The sequence below is a fragment of the Vanellus vanellus genome (assembly GCF_965231255.1).
Source record: "Vanellus vanellus genome assembly, chromosome: 1".
NCBI classification, from domain to species: domain Eukaryota; kingdom Metazoa; phylum Chordata; class Aves; order Charadriiformes; family Charadriidae; genus Vanellus; species Vanellus vanellus.
Genome location: NC_138905.1, coordinates 76,822,328 through 76,836,983, shown reverse-complemented (window position 1 = coordinate 76,836,983; position 14,656 = coordinate 76,822,328). Strand labels below are relative to the sequence as shown.

General features: G+C 46.4%; 1 protein-coding gene across 1 annotated transcript in view; it reads right to left on the bottom strand.

Moving 5' to 3' along the window:
• The window catches only part of PPFIBP1 (PPFIA binding protein 1), an 82,676-nt gene extending 70,860 nt beyond the window's left edge, over nucleotides 1-11,816 (bottom strand). The window contains exon 1 of the mRNA XM_082498612.1: nucleotides 11,741-11,816. The gene's annotated coding sequence lies outside the window, so the exon portion shown is untranslated. The remainder of the gene's footprint in view (nucleotides 1-11,740) is intronic.
• Nucleotides 11,817-14,656: the final 2,840 nt, after the last annotated feature.

Genomic DNA, 14,656 nt, shown 5'->3' with positions numbered 1-14,656 from the left:
AGTAGAAGCATTAAAAGAAACAGCCATAGTCCACTACTGCTATTTGTTGCGTATGTACACAGTTTCTTGCTGTCATAACTGACTACACTAATAGTTTCTTCTCATGTAGCAATGTTTTTGGGCTTTTCTTTCCCACCCTCCCAACAGGTAGTTATTTCAGTTGCTTGAAGCAGTGCTACCCCTACCTTTTGTGACAGGGGATTATCACTGGCTGACGACTACCCACTGAACATAGGTATAACCTTAATACTGCACTCAGGCACCAAGAAACCCCTTGGCACCAGACATCTGATCCAGACAAACACTTGCAGGAGCTATCAAGAGGACACGATACCACGTTTGTGCTGGGCTGTGCACATCACTCTTCCTAATTCTCTGCCCAGAGCGCTGCAGCACAGCTAGTAGAGGTCCTGTGGATAGGAGCACAGCTGCAAAAAAGGTCCCTAAATGAAATGACGAGATAGGCTATAAAGGAGCAGGAACATGCAAGCAAGGGCAAGGCTACCTACTCTAGATACTCACAGGATGCAAAGGTGTTAACTTCCAACAGTGTCCAAAACTGCAAGGGAAGCAATAAACTGTAGCAAACTGTCGTACTGAGAGGGACCAGAAGCAAAGGGAGGAAAGGGAAGGAAAGGCAGCAATACTGGAAATCCATGCCAAGGTCTTGGATGGAAAAGCACCAAACCCACAAAGGAGCTCCTGCGAGCACTTGCAAGCTGGCAATGGCAGGCTGCTTTTGCTCTGTTGCCAGACTATTTTGGGGATGACACACTGACAGTCAACAAGCTTCTCCCCCAAATAGCCAGAGATGTGGCAGAGAGTGGCATCCCCCACCTATCACATTTTTACCGTGTGTGGGGAGCTGGGAACAGACACAAAGGGGACCAGAGCCGACATCAGCTCGGTTTTGGTTTTCCCAGCAATGCTGCAGCACCTGACAGGATACATAACCCTATTTTCTGTCCACAGACAGAGATGGCTGTTTGCTGCCCAGATGGCAGAACCACCACGGCTGCTTACCACTGCCATCGCCTGGTGGACATCAGGCAGAACGACACTTGGGGCACATCAACTCTTGACCACTCGGCATCAAGCCAAGCAGGCAAACCGGCCAAAACGCCCCTGGCATGGAGCCTTGTGACTGCAGACAGCACCGGTTGCCCAGCTCCACAGCAGAGTTGAACGTTCCAAATATTTTGAACAGCTCCTTATCAGCAAAGCAGGTTTACACGGGCTCAACATTTCACAGTGTTTATAATCTGGTCCCCTTAAATTGGATTGAAAACCTAGCTGAACCACAGCCTGAAATAGAGATAGTCTCTCTGTCGGCACAGGATCTTTTCAGCAAGACCCACCCAGCCTGAGATCAGCAAGTTGCGTAAGCCCACATTTGACAACAAGCACGCTCCTAATGCCACTGAAGTCAATGGTACTGGGAACATGTTTAACACCGGCTGCCTGTTTGATTAAGTGACCAAAACCAGGACCTCAAAATACAGATCCCGCCAGCTTTGTGCAACCTGTGAGTGCTTTCAGTAATAACAGCCCTCTGTTATAAGGTCCACAGTAAAATACCAGCTTTCCTCACCTCGACTGAATTCAGTCCATCAGCCGCCAGACATGACCTCTGCCACAAACCCAACACGAGGAAGTCTCCACAAGCATCCCGATCATTGGTGGCTACAATCTTCCTTCCTTCTCCACTTATAGGCACTACCAGAGCACAGCTACAGTGATGGTGGGTGAGAGGGGGGAAAGGTGTTTGGGCCCAAGGGAAATGCTGAAGTTACAAAACTCAAATCAAGCCTGCAGCAAAGACATGTTCTCTTCCAATACGGATCTTGCTCCAGATCACTCCTGTTCAGTGTGACACCACCATCGCACAGAAAAGCAGTTTCTTTACCAAGGTATTTCTAGGTAAAACTTACTTAAGGTTATACAGAACCACTGTGATCCATAAGCTTGACTCCACACGGAAAACAAAACAAAAAATCCCCAGTGAATCAGGGCAAACAAGGGCTGCTCTATCGTATGAGAGAGCTCACAGGGTGGGAGAGCAGGCTGCAGAAGGGAACAAGCGCCTGGGAGGAAGCTCACCCACCTGCCCAGCACACAGACAACAACTCAGCTAAAAGTTAACAGCCTTTGCCACTCATGGTGAGGAGCAAAACGCTGGCCACTCAGTCATCAGCCTGCAGGGACAGCCTGCAGTATTAATTTCGTTAGTTTATCGGGTACTGATTATTATTAGCTATTGACGCTTATACGATTATTAGTTTCATTGTTGTTATTTAAAAACAGCTGCTAAGGGTATGAGAAAAGGAACCTCCTTCAGGCATAGGACAGTTGGCTTGGTTAAGTGAGGAAGGTGTTTCAGATGTCTGAGCTCTTGGATGATGCCCACCAGCCAGGATGATTCTGCTCCAAAAATGCATATCTTGTCCTCATCAGCGCCGCTCACTGTAGGTCCCTGAGGAACAACATCTCCCTCAAACCAGTGGTTTAGTGGTGGGGGATAAGCCTAAGTCCCTACTGCTTTATGTACCTCAAATCGGTGTGCACTGAACTGCTCAGGGGAGAAGAAAAAGTAGAAAGGGCGTTTTCCAACTTACCCTCTCATTACACACCTCAGTACAGGTATAGCAGAAGAGAATCAGACCTTCAGAAAAAAACAAAGGTAAGAGAAAATATGGCAATCGTTGTGCTATCCTAATGAAACAGAGTGAATTCTCTGGCCTTACCATTAAACACTAGATGATTCAATTGAATTTGATCTCCCCTCATGAGGCAAGGCTATCTCCTCTCCTACTTTCCTACAGTAACTCAGATTTGCCTATGTCCTATTTTTGGTATCTAAATTAAGAATATTGCTCATAACCAGATTATATGGCATTTATTCCGAAGAGTAAGAGATACTGATACAGCTAAAAATTCAATATAAACACCCTGTGGATGTAAGCCATGACATTTATATACCAGATTAATAAGCACTAAGAGGAATTTCTGATGTAGGGCACATGACCCTCCCTTCATTTCAAAAGCAATTATTTTAATACCATGATTTCAAAGTGTGACATGTCCTTGAAAAAGCTTTCAGACAGACAGCTTTATCAGAAAAGCTTCCAAATCCCGAGAAGACAATTTCAGGTGCATCTCTGGTTTTGAGATAAGAGAACAACTGGGAGTGTCTGTGCTGGCCAGCAGATAAGCAGGCTGAGTACAAATACCAATTTTATGCAGTACGGCTCTGAGCCTCCCTCAGACAAATGGAAGGCTGGGGGAGATGTGACAAAGAGCTCCTGCTTCAGCCCATCTCTACTTGTAACCAGCACCACTCGTGCTGCTGTTGCTGCCAGAGGAGCACCACTCCATTCCCAGTCTCCACTCCCAGCAGGTTTCTGGAGAGGTCTTGCTGCTCGGAGCAGCCCTTGCCTTTCACACCTTGTCGCCTACTCCTTGATATTTTCCAGACACCTCAACCTGGAAGCTACTGCCTCGTTAACTTCAGAGGGCCAGCTTATATCTTTAATCACAAAAGAGAACACAGCCAGGCTCCCTGGTCATCACTTGTCAAACCTGGTCAGCATCAATTCAGCCTTTTGCAAACAGGAGAAACGGACAACTGGCCAATTTGTTATGAGGAGAGCTGAAAAGATGACAACAGCTGGTTTTCCATTCAAGACCTTAAAAGTTCCCAGCACTTTCTGACAGCAGTTAGATGTCCCAGGCAAAAAGAAAAAAACGCCTCGTCCAAGCCCCTCTGGGCAGGAGCCGTCAGCACACCTGGGCCATCACCTCCCAGCACAGGGATGCTCCACCTGGTCCCAAGCTGGGCATGCTGAGCATCCTATGGCACAACACACCTTCCTCCAGAAGCAGCAGCTGAGGTGGCTTTCCTTAAGCATCAACTCATACCACTTAATTTTGCAATCAAAGTTCATCACCTGTGCTGCTAATCCTAGCCATTTCCCAAAGCCGTCCAAAATCCTGGAGTCACATTACTATAAATGTACTACACCAAGTAAATCTGTACGAAAGGGGGCAACAAGAAGTCCAACTATCATGCAAGGTTTGAACGTGGGGATTCGGGTGGTTGGGCAGGCAGGTTTAAGACAGAAGTTGCAAATTTAAGATCTTAAAAGTGAAAAAATACTCTGTATTCCCTTATGTTATTCCAGAATGGAATTTCTTAGTTGTACCAATAAAACTGAGGAGGGTATTAATCAAGTTCACCATGGGGAACTGCACTGGCTCAGGTACCCACCCCTGTCCCCTATTTCCCTCTGGCCGTGATCACCTTCTGGCTGCCATCTCCCACTTCTTCTTTCCTTCCATTCAAGCTGATGTCTCCTCTCCCACCACCCTTTTCCCTCTCCCGATACTATTCTACTCTCTTGAGCGCCTGTGATGTGATGTTTGTGATATGCGATCAACCTGTAATACGTCAGCTTCTCCCTTCTCTTTGCTGGTTGCAAACAGTTAGGAGGAAGCATGGGAAAAATAATAAAAAAAAAAATATATATAATCCCAAACAACACTGTCCTCAGTTCCTGTGCTTGGCAAAACTGCAGCCACAAACAGGTGACGGCAGGAAAAGCCCTTTTCAGCTCCATGACTACTGTGTTGGACCTTGGGGCGATGGTGCTCCAAGGAGCAGTCACCACACGGGGCCAGGCGCAGCATCCAACTCTCAAGGCTCTGACGAACAGAAGGACATGCAATTCTTCTCGCAGCTGAGAAGTTACTTGAATTTTGGTGAATTTGCATTGGCAGGCGGGGAGAGAAGGAAGAAGTAACCAGATAGTCAGGTAGCTCTCTCCCCCTCTTAATTTAAAATATCTAAATAACACACAGAGATACTAAAGTATCTCCAAAATATTCCTTGGTAAGGGTATTGGCATGATCTGAGCAACTCGCCCTGAACACATTCTTGGAAGCACCCACCACTTTTGCATGCAATACCTCAAAAAAACTACAAAATACAACATTAATAAAAAAAACAACCAAACAAACACAACAAAACAGCCCAAGGCAAACACATAGCTCCCCACATGCTGAGCTGCTGAGGTTTCTTCTAAGCAGCTGAAACCAAAGTCCAGTGAGAGAAGTTGCCAGATGACAAAGGAGAGACGCAAAGACCCCACCACAAGTGCTCAAACCCTGCAAGTAAGTCGTGAGAGCCCGCATACCAGCTGCTCTGCACTTACTGCTTCGAAGTCTAGGTCCCAACCCAGCCCTGAGGGCTCCCCAAGCCCAGCAAATGAAAAACATCCAGATTCATGAAAAGCCACATTCAACTCCTCAAAGAGTCAGCTGACAAGTAATCAGCAATTTGGATATCATGAGAAACACTGGGTGAAACTGGAGCCCCATGAGCATGCTGTGTCTCAGGACAGCTCTGCTCAACACTGGAAAGGAGCACATACAAAAAAGGTATCAGCTACATAAAAGATTCAAAGGAAAAGAAAAAAAAATATTGGCTATGATACCTTGGTGCTATTGTCTATCATTGAAGGTCTCATCTGAGGCATGACGATATCGGTCCCACTCATCAGAAACAGAAATCTAAATATAATCTTGGAGCTAAATCTTGATCACTTCAAAAAGGCTCAGCAAAATTTTGCATCCCCAGATAGAGCGCGTGGCTGAAGACAGCTGATTTCTCCACCGCTTTCACTAGCAGGGCATGCCCAGAATAAAATTGTGTTAAGTCATGCAAGATTTTCACGAGAAAGTTTATCAAACAAGGCATCTGAAGCCAACCAGAAGGTGGCCAGGGAACCTCTGAGAGCCTGCAGAGAAACAGCCAAGGGATTTTTCCAAAGAAAGATGAAGAAATTCTTTGTGTGACTTCTGGGCTCCTCTGCACCAAGCCACTTTTCACCAAGCAGATTATCTGTCGTCCCCAAGAGGGCTAAACTGTTCTAATGCTGCCCAGTGCTCCAAATCACCTTTGTAAACAGCCTGAAAAAACAGAAGTTTTAACTAACTTTGAACAAGTAGTCAACAATATTGTTACCATGACTTCCTCTGTAAAAGTTCATAATTCCACAGTTCACTACTTATGGCACTCACCTTTTCTATATGGCATGCAACACAACACATTTGAGGGTCTTGTCAGTTAATTAAGCCGCTGTAAACCAAGCCCTATAGCCTAGTGCAGTTGAATAAAATTATTTCTGCAAATGAAGTAATCCCAGACACCACTCTGAGCCCATGAGGGGGAAAAAAAAAAATCCTAGCGTGGCATGTGGTGGATGAGACAAGAAGGATTAGTTTCTATATATGCCATGTGTTAACACAGTCCCCAATTAGGATGGTTCACTTTTCCCATCTCAGCCTCAGATGGAAAACAAGATGGGGAAAAAATATTTCCAAATACTACAGAAAAAGTTTCCCCTGCTTCTGGTTCAAGGGGGAAGAGGGGGGAAGAGAGGGGAAGGAGCAGAGAGATCCTGCAGCCAGCAGTGAGCGACACTCTCCCCTCCCCAACAACCCTAACCCAATTTACATGCTGCTTCGCCTTTATAAACTCCAGAGAATTCCTTGCCTACCTCCAACCACAGGCTGAGAAGTGACAACCATAGCATTAAGTCAGACAATGTATTTAAAAACTAACACCAAAAAAACATCACCACCAAAATGCACTTAACTAAATCATTAACAAGGTTAGGCAAGATTATTAAAGGTAAACAGCTCTCCCTTTCCTTTTGTTGTCCACTGGAATCAAACTTCTCCCCCTCCACACCCCCAGTTTAAAAAAGAAAGAGGTGCGGTGGTGTGGTCCTGTTCTAGTACAAGTCAGGGAGCAGGGAACTCAAATTGATTTGGTTTGTCCTTTCATGGTCACTTGACTTCTTGTTCACTTTCCCCATCTGTAAAATGGGGCAAATAATAATGAGAAACTACTACACAATGTTACAGAAATTATTCAATTCGTAGCTGCATAGTTCTTTGAAGATGCAAACAAAGTGCCAAGCATTATTACTAGATGGTGAAATGATATCTTTTCTCCCCCAAGCTATATAGAGGAAGAAAAAAGCCATGCAAACAGCCAACTGTGTTCCTAATGAGATGCAATACTCAGAAAGTGGGACATCTTAAAACAGATTGGACAATCTTCTTCCAGCTCACAAAGATTATTCTCAATATGTAAACCTCACAGGATTATAAATGCAAGAAAAGAAATATATCCTTTGACCAGGTTTCTGTAGACAAAATAAGCTTGTCTAAATAAACAAGGCACATGTACATTCTCAGCCTTGAAGAGAGCAAAAAGAATTTCTCAAAGAAGTAAGGGAAGATATTAAATTAGATTTGAAAGCTTTGTGGGGGGATGAATTTATGTTTTCTGAATATAAAGCAACTGTCAGGACTGGGAAAGTCAATTAAATAAAAAGGACAGGATGGGAGGGAGGCAGGGAAATGCAGTGTACAACAGAGAGGTCACATGCTAGATAAACAGGGCAGTATGCTAACTATTTACAGATAGATACAACTCCCTCTCTGCAGAGATTTACGTATATCAGAGAGCCACCATTATTATCGTGGGTGAGCATAACGTTTAAGTTACATTAACCTTACCCAAACCACATCACATAAAATGTGAAGAACAAAAGAGTAATAACATACTGCTTTCTGCAAGCAGCAATATTGCCTCTCAGAAGAAAGGGAGGAAAAAAAAAAACCAACCAGAAAAATCCTGCCTCCTTCCATCCCCACCACCGCCTGCCGGGGCAGCACTCCCCTTCCCCATCCCTTCCAGTCCAAGGATCATTGCTCAGCTGACAGGCTTATATGGGACAGGGGCTGCCATTCGCACAAGAGGAAAGTCTACTAAAAAATAAATAAATAGATCAGTGGCTTTAACCTTTACCAAACCCAGCAGCAAATTAGATCAAAACTGACCTTTGATCAGTATCCCCATCTCATTTAATGCCCTAATACTGCTCAGAAAATGTACTGGATTATGGCAGGGGGAGGTCTGAGCGAGGGGAAGGCACATTTCCTACAAGTGAGGAATCTTACCTTGCACTGGACCCTTTGCTGTGCAGCAGTCTCAGGTAACACATCAACATGAAGGCAATATCTCCACCCTACACACCCTGAAGCTGCGGCAGTGTGAGCTGTGCTGTGCCCCACGCCTGCCCCACTCCTGTGCCCTGGCCCCGGTGGGGCTCTGCCCCCCCCACACCTGCCCCGGCACACACACCACAACCCAGCAGCCAGGCAGGAATGGGGCTGGGGGTGGCCTAGGGACCCCCCGCGCCCCAACCATGGGCAGTGTTACGCCTCCCATAAACATGCAGAGCAGCCACAGGCTTTGGGGAAATGTTTTAAATTATTACTATTTTGAGCACATTTCACTTTAGCACAACTATTAAAAGCCCAAGAAAAGCTGTGTGTGGGCTGGACCCTGCAGGACAAGTTAGCAAGTGCTAATAAACGCAATAATGAGACGCACACACAGAAGTAGCCCTGTACTCCTTTACCTCCCATATTCAATGTGACATTGGGAAAAGAAAAAAACCCAAACTAATTCTTGCCTTTTGCACACAGGCACTGTAACAGGGTGGACTGGACATGTGCTATTTCAGTGCTGCATGTGCATGATCCGTCTCAGCTTTGGACATCCAGACAATCTGTCGCCAGCAAGTGCAGACTTTAACTCAAAAGCAGTCCCAAGAACTGGTGGAGCGAGGTGAAGAGGTACCTGAAAACCTGCACAGGTTTTGCTGGGAAAGAGCAGCAGCTGCAGAAAATATGACTGAATCTGGCTATACGGACATAGCTGAGTTTCTGTGTCTTCATGGCACCACACTAAAGCGGCTCTGTCTGCTACGGCTTATTTTAAAGTCCTTATTTAGCTTTTCTGGATTATCTATAAACGCTGCCTTACTGTGGGCCACGGCGGGATTGTCAGCATCGTGTTTGATACGGTGCTTGCTAGGGAACAACGGGATGGGAATCCATACTTATACAGCTAAATAGAGGCAGCGAGCAGAGGCACAGAAACACCACTCGAAACACATCGGCGCATTTCGTGTGGCGAGACTGCAGCTCAGACATCTGGGCCGAACTTGGGGCACCACAAGGAGAAAGCCCGTGTTCCTCCCCCTGCCCGGGAGGAGCAGACAGCAGCCTGAAACACAGCCCACTGCTCCTGTCAACGCTGAGTCAGGCATGGGGATTTCTTGCCATCTTGTTAAGAGAGGCTCTTATTTATTTATTTCACAGCAAAAGCAAGCAGCAGCTGGAGAAATCAGCTCTGGCTTTCCAGACCAATTGCTGAGGGCAAGGGGTCTGACTCAAACAGCATGCCTCCAAATACCAGAAACATGCCAGTACCAGAGCTATGGGAACGGAGAAAGGAGGACTGAGCACCTGCTACTACAGCCTGGGATGGACGGGCACGGACACACAACCCTTCCCAGGAACAACAGTACAAGTGACAGGGAAAACAAAGCAGATTTAGGTCCCTAAACTTCTGTTGCTCCTGAGGAGGGGAAACCAGCACAGCATCTGGAGAGCAAAGAGGTAGAGACTTTCAGCAAAGGCAAGACATTTGCACGGTGATGCCAGCAGATTGAAAGTCTCCAAGCACACATCCAGCAGACCGTGGCTGCCAGCCAACATCGGACTTCTAACGATGTTTTTACAGCCACCACCGACTGCCTCAAACCCAGCTGAAGTGCAGGGCCAGCTGGAGTGTAATTCCAGCAACTCTGATAAGCAGCAGTAAAACTGAAGAAATGTGACCAGGATGGGAGACAACAGATAACTGCTCCTGGAGCCAGCAGACCTCTGATTAAAACCCCAGGAAATAAAACCATTCAGCACTGGAGTTCAGGGTTCCTGAGAAACAGGGAACACCACTGACTTCTTTCGAGGTCCAGTGCGAGACCCCAGGCAGCCTGTGAATCCCAGAGAGAGCCCCCACACAATGATTTACTGTGGGAAGAGTCAGAGATCCAAGAAGAGGCGCTCCAAAGGTTATGGAGATGGAAAGGGAGCGAAAGGGAAATAACATTTCAAATGAGACACCAGTCCTTGCATGCTGTGGGCCTGCAGTGCAGCTAGGGAGGAAGGATAGCTCTAGGGAGCAGCAATGACCAAAGCCAGGAGAGCCCGGAGCCCTGGGTGGCAGCACACCAGTGGTCCCAGGCAGCAGAGGAGGTGCTTGCTGCCCTTTCTGAAGCCCAGTGACTGACTGTCAGCAAACCTGGGGGTGGGGGGTGGGGGCAAGGCAAGCATCCCCCTCGGTTCGCAGGCTATTAAACATTGTGAGGAACAGCAGCCACTGCTGACCATATCAGCTGGCCCCAGGGCAGTGCAAGGAACATCAGGGTGTATGGGCAGCAGCTGCACGTGGGGTGCAGGGGAACAGGAGGAGGACCCAGCCCATCCACCGCAGAAAGCACAGACAAAAAGGCAACAAGTCCCAGCTGGAGCAGGGAGACAGCCTTATGAAGCATGAAGACAGCAATCGAGAAGCCCAGTACAGCTGTGGGACAGAGGCTGACAGGTGACATAAGTAGACTTTGTAGACTTTCAGGGTCCCTGGACAGGTGAACAAATAAGTGACCAGAGCCTTATGTACCTGCATCACAGGAATGGAGGTATGCTTGCTTCCCCAGTGGGCTAACACACACCACTTCAGAGGGTACAGCACAAACACCGCATTCCTCATCCAGTGACAAGACAAGGATGAGGGCTTCAGAGACTAGAGCAGTTGGAGGGCAGCAAGCCAAGACAAAGGATGCAGCATGCTAGTAGATGTGGGTCTTGGCAAGCGTTTGTATAGACTACGAAACAGAGCAACCACAGGAGTCAGGAGGAGAGACCCAGCAAGCAGCTGGGACCTCAGCGGGGGTGTTATGGGGTGAGCACTTCCCAGGCACGGGGCGCATGGCTGAAGTGCAGATGCAGCAACTCGACCCAGCTCTCCACATGAAGAACAAGCTGGAATTTAGGATGCTAAGTCATGCTAAATCATACTGTAATATCCAAAACAAAGTAGACGAGGGATAACCGTTCCCAGGACAAGACTGCCAGCTCTGACATGCACTAGGCTACTTGGATCGAATCAGTCTAGACTGAATGCAAAATGCCACTCCTTGAAGTCAACTCAACTAGGCCATTTCCAAGGGGTAACACAACAGATTAGACTATTTTGTTGAACGTGTTTTCACATAAACTTGCCCCAGTAATCTGAAAGCTCTTGGCAGTTTCTCTGCACGCTGCCATAGACCTGCCAAGTCAGATTCATTGCATGCGCGCAGCACAGCTGCAGCACGCAGGCACGCCAAGTCCAGTGGGTCTCCTACTGGAGCACTGGCACTGCCTAAGCCCATCATACGCCACGGAACAGCCCCAGTGGCCACCTCAGTTTTATTTCTTGGATAATCAAAATGTACTTCATTACTCTGCCACAGTCCTTATGTTAACTCCAAAGCCACTGTCTTTAAAATGTGGAAGGCCTCCCTGAATCTAAACAGCAGTTCAGACTGTGTTAAGTGATGGCTATCCTTTAAAAAATACCAAATAAACGGATGTCTATACAAGCAGAAGCAGCATGACATTCTTCTACAACTCCTGCTGGAAGCCGTATACAGCATAATTTTAATGCCATTTGAAATAAAAGCCTAAATGAGCTGTTGTGTAAGGTAGCAAGCAAAAAACCAGCAGATACGTAGATATTAGAAACATCAGTGATGCATTGGGTTAGATTACTCACCCAGAGGAGCAGACTTAATGCTGATCTCCACCGTCACTGTTGAGCCAGTACCACTGATCCATACAAACTTCTGACACTGGAGAGAAATAAAGAATTTAATTAATCACTACAAAGTCTGAGATGACTTAACAGTGATATCTTAGAAAATTTTATCATCAAGTGACACAGGATGCAGGAAGCACAGCAGATGATGTATGTAACAGCATTAAAAAAAAAAGCCAATACCAAGAGATTAAAGGATGACAACTGATGTACAAAGGGGAAATGAGCTTGTTTATTCCAAATAATTCCCAGCAACATTATCTCTCAGTATTTCTACATTACACGGTTGGCCTGTGCTTGCCCTCCACCTCCCCAGCTGATCACACATGTATAACACAAAACAAAGAAGGTGAATGATGCCTTGCAAAGGCACCTGCCTTCTCACTACTGCGACCTCCAAAAATCCCAACCAGGCACCCCACAGCATTGAACGTCTAGAGATCAGAGTGCAAAGCAAAGCCAGTGGAAGTCAGAGCAGCCCATAGCACTGAACCAACCCTACAGCTCATTCCCAACAGCTATTCCCGAGTCTCTTTACCATGACTATTTTGGTAAATCAAAGATGTTCTCTGTTACTGTGGTTTGACAGAATGTTTTAGTCATGGATACTCCCATCTACAGATTGTGGTCAAAATAGGAGCTATTTGGTGTAGGAAGCTTGACAAAATTGTTCTGGGAGAAGTTTCTGGGTAAACTTTGAACTTGAAATGCACAAGGGAAGTTTGGGGAATAAAACTCCAGACCAATAACAAAAAGCTTCCAAGTCTAGGATGTTACATGAGCTCCCATTAGAAGAGACGTAAGAATCAGTAACTCAAAGATGAGTGCCCAGTGAAATACAGCTGCAAGACGGATTGAAACAACCAGGAACACTGCTGTGAAGTTACTGTGCATCACTCAGCAGACGGGCAATTCTTCTAGTTATGACTCCAGTATCCCTCCCCAGGACACTGCACCAGCACGCTGAAATGCTGCTCTCTGAATAAAAATCACACCAAGAGCAAGAACAGAGCCAAACTGATAGACATTTAGGTCAAGCAAGCAACATGATCAGGAAGCAAAGAATCAGTTAAAAAAAAAAAAATTTTAGAGCTAAAGAGACACAGACTGACTAGTTGTTAACTTGGGACAAAGAACAACTGCAAATTTCCAGGTGTAAACTAAAACAGTGAGAATTCAGCCCATGCATGACTGGGAGATGAGGAAAAAAAAAAAAAAAAAAGGGAATTTCAGGTCTAGATGCTGAAAAGCTAGATGGTCTTGGGGCACACAAATGATTGGGTGCTCATTGCTTCTCAGAGGAGTTTTTAAACTAGATTGGACACAAACACCAGGGAAAAAAATTGCACAGACCACAAACGACAGGGACATATGAGTCTGTGTAAGCAGACTCCATCACAGGACTGGGACTTCAGGCTATTGCAACAGAATAATTATGTACGGAGCTCTGTGCAATACAGGAAAAAAACATCTGTCAGATGGAAAAAAGAGACAAAACGTGGTAGGCGGGGAAAAAAAATATTTGAGGTTTCTATAAAGGGTACTGCAGAATGTCATGTATGAAGCTACAAAGCTAGGGGAAAAAAGTTAGTTAACAGTGTTATTTTAAGTCTACTTAAAGTAATACCAAGGACTGAAATGGAAAATCTATAATTAGACAGGGCTTCTCCCCTTCATTTCAAATACTCAACTCCAGCTGAGCCAGGCGAGCCTCCAAAATTGACAGGATCTTTGGGATTCCCACTGCCTGGGCTGCCAGGACCCACAGGCAGCAGTCGGACAGTGGGGAAGGAGATGTGTAGCCCAGTGGCTGTGGGATTTTGACGCTGTGCCCCGCTGCATGGGGCTGTCGCAGCCACGCTGCCCCTCTTGACACCCGCTTCAGAGACAGTCAACAGTCCTGCCTCAATTTCCTCAGTATATTCGCCAGCACAGGAAAGTCCTAGCAGCTTTTCAGAACAAAGCTCCCTCCCGGTCCTGCCAGGTCTGTCTCCCTCCATCAATGCAGTCTTTAAGGATGGGAGAGTCATGCTCCCCACGAGCGATGATCTCCAATTGATCTGCTCTTCCCATGTGGGGCACCGGCAGCACCGCAGCTATTCCTGAGCCTCTCTACCATGACTATTTTGGTAAATCAAAGATGTTCTTTGTTACTGTGGTTTGACAGAATGTTTAGTCATTTCCTTCTCACCAGAGTCAGAGTTACACACACACAGCCCACACCTCAGGCAAGCTGTATGGCCGCTTGCTGTCTAATGAGGAAGGGAACACTTGTGTGCAATTTCTCAAAAGTGAACTAACTGCCTTAGACCCTACCTTGTGCACTGTCACCAGAAGGATTCGGTTTGTTTCAAAGGCTGCTAGGGAAGTGGCCTGCATTTTCTGCCCCTGCTCCCCCCCCCCCACACACACACTTCCTTCCTTCCTCAAACTCAATTTAATTTTGACTAATGAACTTCCCCAGAAATCTCAGACTCCATCTAATCCTACAGCTAAGGAAACCTCTCTTGCACATCCTCGCTTCTGAAGACTGTTTTCAAAAGTAATTCCTATAGGGCTGGCTGTGATTTTGATTCCAGTATTTCTCCTGGCTGAATAGGGCAGAGGACACAGAGATAATACGGGGTTTTACCCTGCGACCAGCATTAGGATGCCAGGAAGGCCGGCAGACCCCAGGGGAAGTCTGGAGCTCAGGGACGCTGGGTGAACACTGGGAATTGTTGGGCTTCTGGGAAAGGGTGGAGTTTTTCTGGTTTAGCTGGAAGGGTAAATTATCATCCAAGAATGGCAACCAAAGGAATAGCTGTTCTTGCATCACACATGATAAATGTACCACGAAGCCCCAATCAGAGGGTGCGCAGGCATCCAGGCATC